Below are 12,411 nucleotides of genomic sequence, written 5' to 3'. Positions count from 1 at the left end.
GTGGGTTCTCTTATCAGCTCTGCCACATGCTTTAGCCGCAGCCTCTGCTGTAAATCACCTCTGACCCTGTTTCAGATACGCCTTGCTAGTCTGCAGAGTGCTAATCAGGTCCAGAACCCCCTGCCTCCCTTTAAAGAAATAAATACATGCACTTAGCATTACAAATCACAATATGGGCATGTCGGCTCCTTCGCAGGGCTGTGCCAGGGAGTCCTGTGCATCTTATACCCTGAAATGGAGAAAGGCTCATTCTCCCCTTACTGAAATATGGAGCGGGGGTTGGTGCCACCTACTTTATATACAATACCTGTGTGGATAGAAGCAGTTGCCCAGTAAGTGGGGGGAAACCCATGTTGCAGTGGCCCCTATTACATTTCTCCCTGATCCCACATGCTGTACTAGGTGCTTGGAGGACATGCCTGCTGGACTTAGCTGCTTGGTTGTGGTAGGGAAAGGAATACCTCCTTTCTGGATCAAGTCGGAGCCCAGGTGGTGAGCTGCCAAGCTTTGTGAGAACTGAGGCACTTCTGCGTGTGCGCAGGTAAAGCACATTTAAGTGCTCCAGGAACTGTGAAGTCCCAAGCGGCGGGGCCTACGGAGTCTAGGAATGATGGCATTTAGGCACCTCCGGGGTTGTAGGAGCAGATGAGTCAGGTTTTAAGGATCACAGCTTGGGACTTAGGGCTGCCTATGGATGTGCTTGGGGAGTGGGGAGCGGGGACGGAGTTAATTAGAGTGGTTCCTGGAGAGCCGTTATTAAAGTGTCACAGCATTACAGGTATTAAGCCCCCCACACATTTAAAAATGACTGCAGGAAGCTTTAACTAAAGCTCATTGGATGAACTGTAGTTAAAGCGTCCCCACAGCCATTTTGAAAGGTGGGAGGACTGAATACACATGATACCGTGGTGATGCTAGAGTGATCTAACTAGAGCGTTCTGATTAATTGAGTCTGCTCCAGTGCTTTCTAAGTAGAACATGTCAGAGCCTGTGAATAGGCAGCCTAGGTAGGTATTTAAATTTGCCTGCATTTTACTTTAGGGACTTAATTTGGGATTTGCCTCTTAGGCCCTATTAAAGTCAAAGGCAAAGTTCCCAATGACTTTGGTGATGCCATAATACCCACAGGGGTAATTCCTCTTAGTTTTTTGCTCTTCTTTTTCATCTATTTTTGGAATCTCTTGAAACGCCTGTGGACTTAATTGAACAGTCTAGGAAGTTGTGTGAAATGACTGAACTCTCTAGAGCTGAACCATATTTTTTCAGGTGTGGGAATTCGCAGCCTTTTAAAAACTGCAACATAAAAGCTGCTCAGACACTTCAGTGATGGCTGCTTTCGGAATACCTTCTGTGGGTAGGTAGGCTTAACCACTTTGCTCCACTGTCCTTGGAAAGTCCTGGTCTGTCTGGTGTCCAGTACATATTCAGCTAGCTCTGTTGTGTGTTGCTTAATAACTTAGCTTTACTATTGCCTATAACTGAGCACTTTCCTCTTCCTGTTTAATGCCTGCTCTGCTCCTTTCCACTTTGATGGGTAGGGAGGGGACAGCGGGCAGGAAATGTGTTAAATTGAAAGCATTGTTACTAAAAGGGCTGTTGTTTGTTTATTCCCTAAATAAATCCTTTCATTTATCAGCTGACATTTCAGCCAAACGGGCTTTCCTCTGGGCCTGATGTGAACTGAAGTATTAACACATTTGACTTATTCCTCACTTGTGTTAAGTAATACAAGGAGCCTGGCTCGATCACCTGGACATCCTGGGTTTTCAGTTGTCATCCACCGGAAAAGGAAAACCTAGCAACTCATCTCTGTGCTCAGTTTGTTACATCCTCAACTTTCATCTGCTCAGACTTAAAACTCTTCAGTGGACAAATGTGAGTAATTTAGTAATTATTTCCAGCAGCAAATTGACTCCATTAGAGTTCAGCTGCCTGTAACTCCAGCTGTTAGTGTTGTGTGCACAGTCTGGCTCACATGTCAATTGGACATATTCCTAGGCATGAATTTCTTCTGGTTTGTGTCTGGACCACCATTTTCTTTATCTGTGTCCCTCCAAATGTGTTTCTTGTGTTTCCACCCCCCAAGCTCAGTTTCCTCTTATGTAAATGAACATGGAACAAAAACTGGGTTCAGTGTCAGACTGGGCATTTTGTGTCTGGGCACTGTCCTCACAGAAAGTACTGGGCATTCACTGGATCACATTTAACTTTTGCCTTGCCATCCACCATTGGCCCAGAGCAAAACTAAGTGATGAATGTTACAGGCCACAGAGAGGAGCAAAAAACCAAAAAACCATTAGACTTCATGTTCTTTTCCCATAATGGAAACTGCATGCACAAACACAGCTAATGTCAGGGCTTTTTATCCAGGAAAGGAAATACGAGTGACCCTTTTGTTCCATGCTAACTGTTTTGTTAAATCCTAACTGTCCATCTGCTTAGTCTGAAATCCCTTTAATAGCTAGATGCAGGCAATTTGGTGATTATTTTATAGAAGAAAATTGGCTCCATTAGACTGGTGATGCCCATTGCTCCAGCTGGTAAACTGCGGACACTGTCTTAATCACATAAACATTGCTTTGATAGATATAATTAAAATTTTGCAGCCAAGCTCATCAGAAGAGTACAACAGATGTGTTTTCCTTATTTTTGGCACTCCATTGTCCCCCTCCCACACCCTGCCTCTTCATGCCCTGTGAAAGACATTGTTTGCTGTATCAATTTCTTAGCTTCAGCTGTAAATTTGACTCCTGTTATTTTTCCATTTATGATTTTGACAGATGTTATTCCTAAGTACCTTGCTCTTTTGAAGATGGTTGACTTATCTTGGTTGCTGCCCTCTGACTTCTAGCTAGCTGCATCACTTACATCTCCATATTAAGGCCACAAAGGACTCTCATGATTATCTAAGGCCAGAGGTTGGCAGCCTACAGCCCATGGACCAGATCCAGCCCACGGTGGCATTTGACGGTAAGTGGAGGCTTTCAGTGGCATGGGGAATTGGTACTATTCAATGGCATATGGCAGCAGTGGCAATTTTTGGCAAGGGAAGCAGTGGAAGCTGGGTCACCCTCCCATGTTAGGGCTGAGCAGCACTGCTTCAGTCTGCCATTGGTAAAAGATTGCTAGCTTCTGATCTAGACTGACCTCTTGTATTGCCCAGGTTACTCAATTTTACCCAGTTGTGGGGAATGGTACCTTGAAGAAGCTCTCACAAGAGCCAGTTGGAACAGGTATTGTGTTGTGTGTACAGGCTTATGCTCAGGACTCAGACGACAAGTGAAGCAGATCTCTAGCAGACTCTCTTCTTCTGAACAAAATTGGATGCCAAAATTAACTAAGAAGACACTGGGTGGACCACTGATGTAGTTCAAAGCCCCATCAGAATCAAAACTCTGGAAATGTGGAGAACAATTGAAGCAGGCTTAAACAGCTCTTCATTCGATCTGCATGCAAAAACGATGCGAGTCCAAAGTTAGCTTAATTTGTGACAATAGTTGGTTCTGCAGCCCTCAGTGTTTTTAAAAGGGTTAAATTAACTTGGACAGAGCAGTCAAAGCATGCAACTGGATGGCATAGTGTGAGGACTACTGCATGAGGAGGTGAAATGAGAGGAAGAGCTCGTGACTGATCTGGGGCAGATGAGTTATGGGCTAGTATCTAAGTACCAATAGGAGCCCCAGCTGTGACTGGGATCTGGGGCAAAACCCCCTGAAGGAGACTATAGGAAGACCTAGCATTAATATTTGACAAGGCAAAGAAACCTCCCCCTCCTCGACTGCAGTTGGTAGAGCAGGGACAGTTCGCTGACACAGTGGATGTTGTGGAGAATCTCAAATACTTGAAGAAACGAGACATGAGGCAGAAAGGTATACAGAGTCTGAAGTTGGAGGCCACAACAGCACCGGGAGGTGCAAACACCCGGTGGGTTTATGTTGGCTGGAAACAACTATTTGCACTTGTCATAGCCTATTAGTCTCACTTCTTTAAGATCGCTTTACCAGAAGATGCTACAACCAGACAAGTGTTCATGTATAGCAAATCTGTTTGCAGACATGGTTATTTGACAACATAATGCCTGACAATGGACTGTGGTTTAGTGGGCATACACTTCCTAAGCAGTTGGCAGCATTGTTTGGATTAGGCATATCATGACTAATCTTCATTGTGTACAATATCATGAACTGAGGGAGGTGGGGGTTGACATAGTAAAACACCTACTAAAAGAAGCTGCAGATTCAGACCCTGAGCGCTCTTTCACCCTGTGAAACTACAAAATGGCCCCAGTGAAACACAGGCTGTCACCTGCAGACATTTTGTAAAGCTTGCGCTGGTAAGGCATTGCCAAAGGAGACAAATAAGGCAAAATAAAAAGCTTAATGCAGTTTAGGACCCTGTCAGCTGCTACCACTTAATGAAAATGGTGGTGAGGATATCTGCAATGGGAAACAATGCTTAAAAACAGCACTGATATCACAAGTGGCTACACTCACACGTGGCTGTCACCCCCGACAAACACATACCGTGAAAGAATGGTTGACCCCTCCTCTAAATCCCAGAAGGACAGAAGATGAATGCAAGCAAGGTGGTCAGCTCACCTCCAAGTGCCAACCACAGTAATTCAAGATGGCTGAGCCTTAGGGCAGTACATAACCAGCACCAGTGGATTTACTGACCGACTAACCAGAGAGGTGCTGATATTTTCGGAGAGACCCCCTACAGCCATGTGACCATGCCCAGATCACCTGAACATTAGTAGTTAATTAGTTGTTTATTTTGATTTCTTCATTACCTGTAGTGCTGACTGTCATTGCTGCTATGTTTGCCTGAGATGGGAAGGTGTAGGGAACTGTACCTCTAAGAGGCTCTTCCCAGACTCGTTTGGGACCTGTTGTGTTGTGCAGAGGCCTGTGCTATACAATGCACATCACAGGATGCATGAAGCAGAGCTCTGTTAGACTCCCTGGCTCAGAGAGCGGCTGAAACATGTCAGCATGTCCAAGCCATGTGTTGTTGAGCTACAGGTTCAGAGAGACAACCTGTCTTGATCAAAAGATTTCAAATGGTAGCAAATCTATCACATGCCAGAGTTAATTACCGCCACTTAAAAATGAGTGCCATATTCTCAGCCTGAGTTTTCCTCCCTTTCCCATCTCATCATTGGATCACAGCATGCCGTTGTCTGCTATATTGGAGAGCCTGCTATGATCACACAAAGACCTTAAGGTCTTAGTTGCTTGGGTCCGGGTCTCTTCTGCTGTCCTCATTTGAATCAGTGGGAGCAGAGTGCTTGGTGTCTTTGTAGAAACAGATGTTGTTGACTGAGGAAGCACAGCGCACTAGCTAGGCCATTAGCTTACTGGCCTGGAAACCTGGACTCAGTTCCTAACTGTGCCATAAATAGATGGGACAGGTCCAGAGTGCATAGTTATTCCTTTTTTCACCATTTCCTCTGCCTAAGCAGCTGGCCTGCTTCTTTTGTCTGTTTGGGTTTTTCATATATCAACAAAGGAGAGGAAAACACGCACAGGCCTGTTGGCTTGTCCTGCACAGTGTTTGACTGAAGTGCACGCACATTGCAGAATGACCATTGATTTAAAAAAGATGCATACAACTCAAGGAGCGGTGGACGGGGAATTCTGGCACTTCTTTAGTTAAGGGCTGGTTGCATTGCTTGCAAAGTAGAAACAGCTCCGTGAATTGTGCTGTGTAGCAGGAATTGGTTAACTGAAGACTAGAAGCACCTTGACATTCATGTCCTAGATTTCCTGTGTCATGAAAAAGTCCCCACAGTTTGTCCTTCCATACTGCCCGCCAGCCCAGCTGAAAATGTTCTGCTGCTCACTATAGTGCTTGGAACCCGTCATTAAGTGTTGTAGAAAGACATCACCCAGGGTTCATCTGAACTGAGCTCCCTGCATCTTGGTTCAAGGTGTTAAAATGAAATTGTTTGCAGCCCTCCTCTCCCGCTTGTCAACACAAAGGTAAGCAGATTAGCCCAGACCACTTTATACTTGTTTTCTGCAAACCTCTCTGGGCTCCACAGGTGCTAACAGCCCGCTCCTCATCTGAATGGTCTTATTCATTTACATAATTAGATTTAATTATAGCCTTGTTCTTTGCTTTGTCTGTAGTGCTTTTGCAAAGTGCTACAGCCAGAGGAACTTCCCTTTGCTCCACAGGTTTACTGCCCACTTCCGATTTTAAGTGATGACCTTCATTAATATAATGGGGTTAAGTGAATTGTTAATTCAGTGTTAATTGTTGTAAGTGGGATTTAATTAGGTTGTATCTGCTTCTTTTTCAGGCCAAAAGAAGGGCATTTTGTGTGGGAAACTTTGTCTAACATCTCTCCTAGCTATATATTGGGCCAACAAAGGATATTGTTTTATCTCACCAACCTTGATCCTTATGTGTTTCCTGGACCATCACCGCTACAGCAGCACTACAACACTGCTGCATGTTGATGAGCAGTCCAGTCCATCCGAACATTTACAGTCAGGTGGCTCTGATGCTCCTCTCACTTCCAGCATGTACAACTAGAAGTCATTCATCCGAAATCAGTAGGTTTTTGCTTTCTTTTCATTTTGGGTTATACTCCTAGCATTTGCATGACTGCATCTTACACGCATGTGTTTCTGTTCCTGCTCCCTACCATGACATCGATGTAAGACAAATAGCTTGGAAATGGACCTGGAGAGAACCCGCTTCTTAGGAAGCCCATGTGTTTATGTAACTTAAGAAAAAAGGTTTGGGGAAAAACAGTGCCACCTGCAGTGATCAAACCTCTTCCTCTCTAGTCCTGAATGCTGACTGACCAGCTGGCATGTCCCCTGACCCTTAGCTTTGGCCTGCCGGAACTGAGTGTCACCATGCATGCACATTTCCATTCAACCCGTTGCAAACTTTGGCAGAGAATAAGGTTTGGCTGTGGGAAGAACAGCAGGAAGCGAGTGTCTGACGATGTCGGCTGGATGGTGGTCTGGGAGGGAAATGTGGGATGTGTGGAGTTGGGCCTGGAGGGGGTGAGAAATGTTATTTTTAAAATGGGACCTGTTGACACAGGATGGATTAAGCAGAATGAAGAGCTGAAAAGACTTTTTTTTTTTCCCAAAAGCCCTCAGCTGCATAACGCATGTGACTTGGCAAGCAAGCAGAGATGATTCCTGACCTGCTATGGGGGTACTAACGAAGCCTCCTCTTTGTCTGTCCTTTTCTATGAAGCCAGCAGGGTTGAGGCTAAATTAAAAGGAAAGGGCAGGAGTGTGAAAAAGCCCCATCACCTCCCCCAGCCACCACTACACCTGAACCCCAGGCCTTTTTACACCCTTTCTAAACTGCCTGACACCTCAGTCTCACCATGCTGGAGGGGAGAAAGCACAGCTCTGCCTCAAGAGCTGACTCTTCCCTACCCCCCCCCCCCAGTTGATTGCTGTGCAACTTGCAGTGGACCTAGCATTTGTGGACAGAGAAAGAGGCGTAGTTATACCAACGGGCTTCTATCCATTTCACACTTTCCCTGTTTTCCATCTTTAATTTGCTGATGTGTTTTTAAGGAGCAATACCTGTCTTTTCCAATGTTAAGGTGCTGGCTACACTGCCTGCATCAATCTTCCTATTTATTTACAGGTCAGGTACAGGACAGGCAAAGGCAATCTGAGATTTCCCATGCTTCTCTCCATACCACTGCCCTTTGCAGTGACCTGAACTTTTATTGGGGGTGAGTGGTAGTTCAGTCTCTGCTAGCTCATTCCCCAGCCCTCAACGCATCCTGCAGAGAATCCAATATGCCACGTTGCATGCAGTGATTAAGTAGAAGGGTCCATGATCTATTAAAATCTGAGCAAATTACAGCCACATTAATTAAACATGGGCTTTTTGGGTGAGCCGCAGCCACAGATGGCATCTCAGATGGAGTGCCACGATTGATATCCATAGAGCCACTCAGCCCTTTAACTTCAGCTTTTGTTGATTTGTGGAGCAATTTATTTTAGGTACAGCTCTGTGTTTCTGCTGAGAGAGGAGTCACCCTGACAGGCATTTAGTGTAAGAAAAGAAAAGCTAGGGAACTTGGAGAAAGAAAGCTCCAGAGGATGTAAGTTGTTTTATCCCTACATCCTCAAGGAGACTAAGGGACTTAGGTACACACAACTTTCGTGGATATTTATTGAGGCTTGAGTAACTAACTCCCTCAAGTGCTTTTGCAAATCCCAAATTCCTCTGGTTCATTGGATGATGTCTCTTCTTGCTTGATTGTTGAGCTCTTCTACAAAGAGGAACATCTATTTATGAGGGTAGATTATTAAAATGCACAGTTGCGCCTCCCTCTTAACACAGAGAGAGAATAAAACATCCAGGAGGACAAAATGACGGTTTGTGGTTTTTTCTTTGTAGGGCTGTTGGACCATAGACACATCTAGAGGCCTCAGCCAAAGTTGTCCTGGACACTGTATTCAATCCTTGCCTCCAAAAGCTTTGAGTTTCTGTAAGAAAGTGAAAGGCTGGGAGAAAGGTACATAATATCCCCTGCACTTTACCAACAGGCAATCAAATGACTTTGTCATGGTTAGGCAAGGAATCTGTAGCAAACTAGGTCCTGAACCCAGCACTCTTGAATCCTAAAACCAATGTATTTCCAAGTGAGATGTGATTGAAGTGTGGCCTCGCTGGAAGGACAACTTGACAAGGATTCCTGTGTGCCTGTCTAGCATCCAACCAGTGTGTAAAGGGTAAGTCTGGGCCCTTAAATTTCACTGGGGAATGCAAAAAAAATGGTCCCCCCACCAAACTCCACCTCATCCATTACATTCTTTTTAAGTGTGAGGGGTTGGTGACAGTTTGCTAGCAGTCATCCTTGAAGGAAGACATCAGACAGGTATTGCTCCTTAAAATTCTGCTACATCAGTCGCTATGAACACTAGAGACCTGTCAGTCAGCTATACAGCTATATTCCAGACGGCAAACTGTAAGGGCTGACAATCACGTCTTCTAGCCCTTTAGTCTCTACACAACCTGCCGAAGTTAAATGAGTTTCACAGTATCATAGCACTTAGGGTCGGAAGAGACCTAAACGGATCATCAGGTCCAACCCCCTGCCCCAGGCAGGAATGGGTGCTGGGATCATATCACCCCAGCCAAATATCTGTCCAACCTCCTCTTGAAGACCCCCAAGGTAGGAGAGAGCACCACCTCCCTTGGGAGCCCCTTCCAGAGCCTGGCAGCCCTAGAAGTAAAGTAATGTCTCCTGATGTCCAGCCTGAACCTCCTCTCTAACAATTTGTGGCCATTATTCCTAGTAACCCCTGGTGGTGCCCAGGGGGGAACAGAGCCTCCCTCAATTCCTGCTGTTTGCCCCTGGTGAGTTTGTAAACAGCCATCAGATCCACTCTCAGCCTTCTCTTGTGGAGGCAGAATAGGTTCAGGTCCTCTAGCCTCTCCTTGTAGGGCCTGCCCCGCTGCCCCTTGACCATGCGGGTGGCCCTCCTCTGGACCCTCTCAATGCTAGCCACATCCCTCTTGAAGTGGGGTGCCCAGAACTGGACGCAGTACTCCAGCTGTGGCCTGACCAATGCTGCATAGAGGAGAAGGATCACCTCCCTGGACCTGCTTGTGATGCATCTGCAGATGCAAGACAAGGTGCGCTTAGCCTTGCTGACCATTTCCTTGCATTGGCAGCTCATGTTCATCCTGGAGTCAACAATGACTCCAAGATCCCTTTCTGCCACTGTGTTGACCAGAAGGGTGTTCCCCAGCTTAGAGGTGTGTTGCTGGTTCCTTCTCCCTAGATGCAGCACCTTGCACCTGTCTGCATTGAATCCCATCCTATTCTCATCCACCCACCTCTGTAACCTGTCTAGATCTAGCTGGATTCTGTCCCTCCCCTCCAGCATGCCCACCTTGCCCTGCAATTTAAATGAGCAAAGTTAAATTAGTTAAATTTAAGTGGCCACTGCTGCCCGAATATACAACATTTGACCTTATTAAGCCAGCATTTATCCACTGTTACCATAGTGCAGTGTCTGAGATACCGGGGTTGTACTTCCTCCATCTGGTAAGAAAGTGTTATGATAATTGTGTGGTGGCTGAGTGTTGGCAAATGTTGACCTTTTTTCAAAGGCATTGGATGTTGTGGTTGGGGAGCAGTAGTTTAGCTATTATACAGCCCTGGTATTTCTCTAATTATTATTAATATTCTATAACATGGTATAGAATGCTAACTTGGTCAGGGCACCGTTGTGCAAGGTGCTGTATGAACATAAATTATATTACAGTTCCCTGTCCCCAAAATTGACAGGTCTACCTTGAGAGGTAGTTTTAAAATTAAATGACTGGTTTATCCAATGGAGAATTTTGCTATGCATCTGAAGCAACCTTGTTGCAGAGTTTGGGTCAGCTTGTGTTTTCTTCCTCCTTTGTGGGTTTGAGGTAGACAATAGACATTGGGCTGAGCGTGTTGCCCTCCTCTGGCCCATTGTATTGTTTGCACTCTATATTCAATGGTTCTATCATAGTCAAAGTTTTTTAACTCCTGACAAATCATTTTGCTCATCAGCCCTGATCTCCTGTATAAGATAAGCCATAGGAATTCTTCCCTGTCATCAGGATTTTAACCTGGGGATGTTCTTTCAGCCTATGCAGTGCTGTCTTCTGGGGTGTTTGAAATCTCTGCGGTGCATATCTAAATCTTGTAGTGGGGAATGCAGAGGTGTCTGCAGGGTCAGGATGATCCTATGCCTCTTAATAGCATGGGAACAACCCGAGGCTCTGTAATCTCAAGACCAAGTTTGCCATTTTCCCTTTGGTCTCAGCTCTACGTGAACATGGAAGTGTTTAGAAATGAAAATAAGGACCTTAGTGTTATTGGATTTTCACAATGTACAGGCACATCTGTTTGTGTGCATCAGCTCTGCTGGGCTCAGCTGTGCCAAGGCTGAGAGGAGAGAGGTAGCTTGAAGCTGCTGTTCTGTCCTCCTCAGCCTGGGCTATTCAGGGACTGCAGACGCTGGTCCACCTGCCCCTTCCTTGTTTTCTTCTGATTTGGTCACAAGCTTTATGTGGATCCAGCTCTACGCTACTGGTGATAGTGGGCAATTCCCTTTATTGGGAGAATCACTGGTGACCCTTTTCGACTGTTTGAGGCAGAGCGAGGAGCAATTGGCACAGTCCTTCTCTAGGCATTTACATGCTCTGAAAGGGAAGTCAGCCCCCAAGTGTTCACACATGCAGCTATGGATGGCCCTCCTTGCTGATGCTTTTGGAAAGTTTACCCCGAGATCTTGTACTCAATAGTGAAAATGAGCCGAAATGAACCGATTTCACTGAAATTCACAACTTTTTACAAGTATTTAATGCAATGGCATTGGGCCAGGTTCTGGTATAGCCCACATGTGCTTGTGTGGGTCTGCAGGAGATCAGGGTCTGCAAGCCCCAGAAGAGGTTCATGCTTGTAGCTCAGGAGCTCTGGTTCAGTCCCTTGTGTGCCCCATGATGAAAGCCTGCACACAGGTAGTGCCTTACTCTCTGGCTAGCCCCACTGATTTCATTGTAGCTACTACTGGAGTGAGGTAAGAATGAGTACACCATGTACAAAAAAGAGAGAGAAAATCTAGCCCAATCTTAAGCAGCAGCTACTCATTTTACGGCAATGCAAAATTTTACCACGTAGATGATCTGGAGAGGGTAAGGACTAAACTTGGGTAAAGAGCTGCTGCTTTCTCCGCATGAATATGAAGATGATTTTTGGCAGTTCTTGTTCAGTATTGAGGGCCCTTTTTGCATTTTGAGAACAAACAGAAAGGCTTCTGGATCTGTTCCGTTTTTAAGGAATTACTTTCGTGTATTTAGTTAAAAAGAAAATCTCAATTAAAAAACAAACAAACCTTTGAACCCCATTGGCTGGTATATAGATTTTGAAATTGGACCTGGCTAGAAATTTTTCAACAAGAAATTCTTATTGGAAAATCCCAATTTATTGAACTATTTTGTGTAAATGTTTCAGAGTTGATAACATTGTGTTGAGACATGTTTTCCATGCTAAAAAAAAATCTAGTGGAAATATTTCATATTTTTTCCTGAAGTGAGCTTTTTTTCAGAATTTCCTGTTGAGGTGAAATGTTGAGTTTTCCACTTTTCTCATGGTTTCAGATGAAATTCTCTCTTTTTTTTTTTTAGAATTGCTGGAATGTTCTCCAGACTGGAAATTTCTACCTGAAACTCTATTAAATCTACTCTCCTCTGGTTTAAATTGTTCCAGTGTTGGCCCCAATATTGTAAACAATTTGTGCCCTTTGCAGCCTGCTGGTACTCCACAGATGCCAGCTGACTTGGACAGGGTATTTTTTATTGTTCTGCCAGTTGCTGGCTAAAGATCTGGGGCTCCTTTACTTCGGTACTTGTTAAAATGTCTGCTCT

General features: G+C 45.0%; 1 long non-coding RNA gene across 1 annotated transcript in view; it reads left to right on the top strand.

The window, feature by feature from the left end:
* Nucleotides 1-893: 893 nt before the first annotated feature.
* Nucleotides 894-12,411, top strand: part of LOC109281252 (uncharacterized) — a 155,139-nt gene continuing 143,621 nt past the window's right edge. The window contains exons 1-3 of the long non-coding RNA XR_009459638.1: nucleotides 894-1,875; nucleotides 2,781-2,970; nucleotides 6,308-6,563. This is a non-coding gene — a long non-coding RNA (uncharacterized LOC109281252). The remainder of the gene's footprint in view (nucleotides 1,876-2,780; nucleotides 2,971-6,307; nucleotides 6,564-12,411) is intronic.

Source organism: Alligator mississippiensis, chromosome 2 (assembly GCF_030867095.1).
Source record: "Alligator mississippiensis isolate rAllMis1 chromosome 2, rAllMis1, whole genome shotgun sequence".
NCBI lineage: Eukaryota > Metazoa > Chordata > Crocodylia > Alligatoridae > Alligator > Alligator mississippiensis.
Note: the sequence above shows the minus strand (reverse complement) of the source record. Positions and strands in the feature narration are given on the sequence as shown.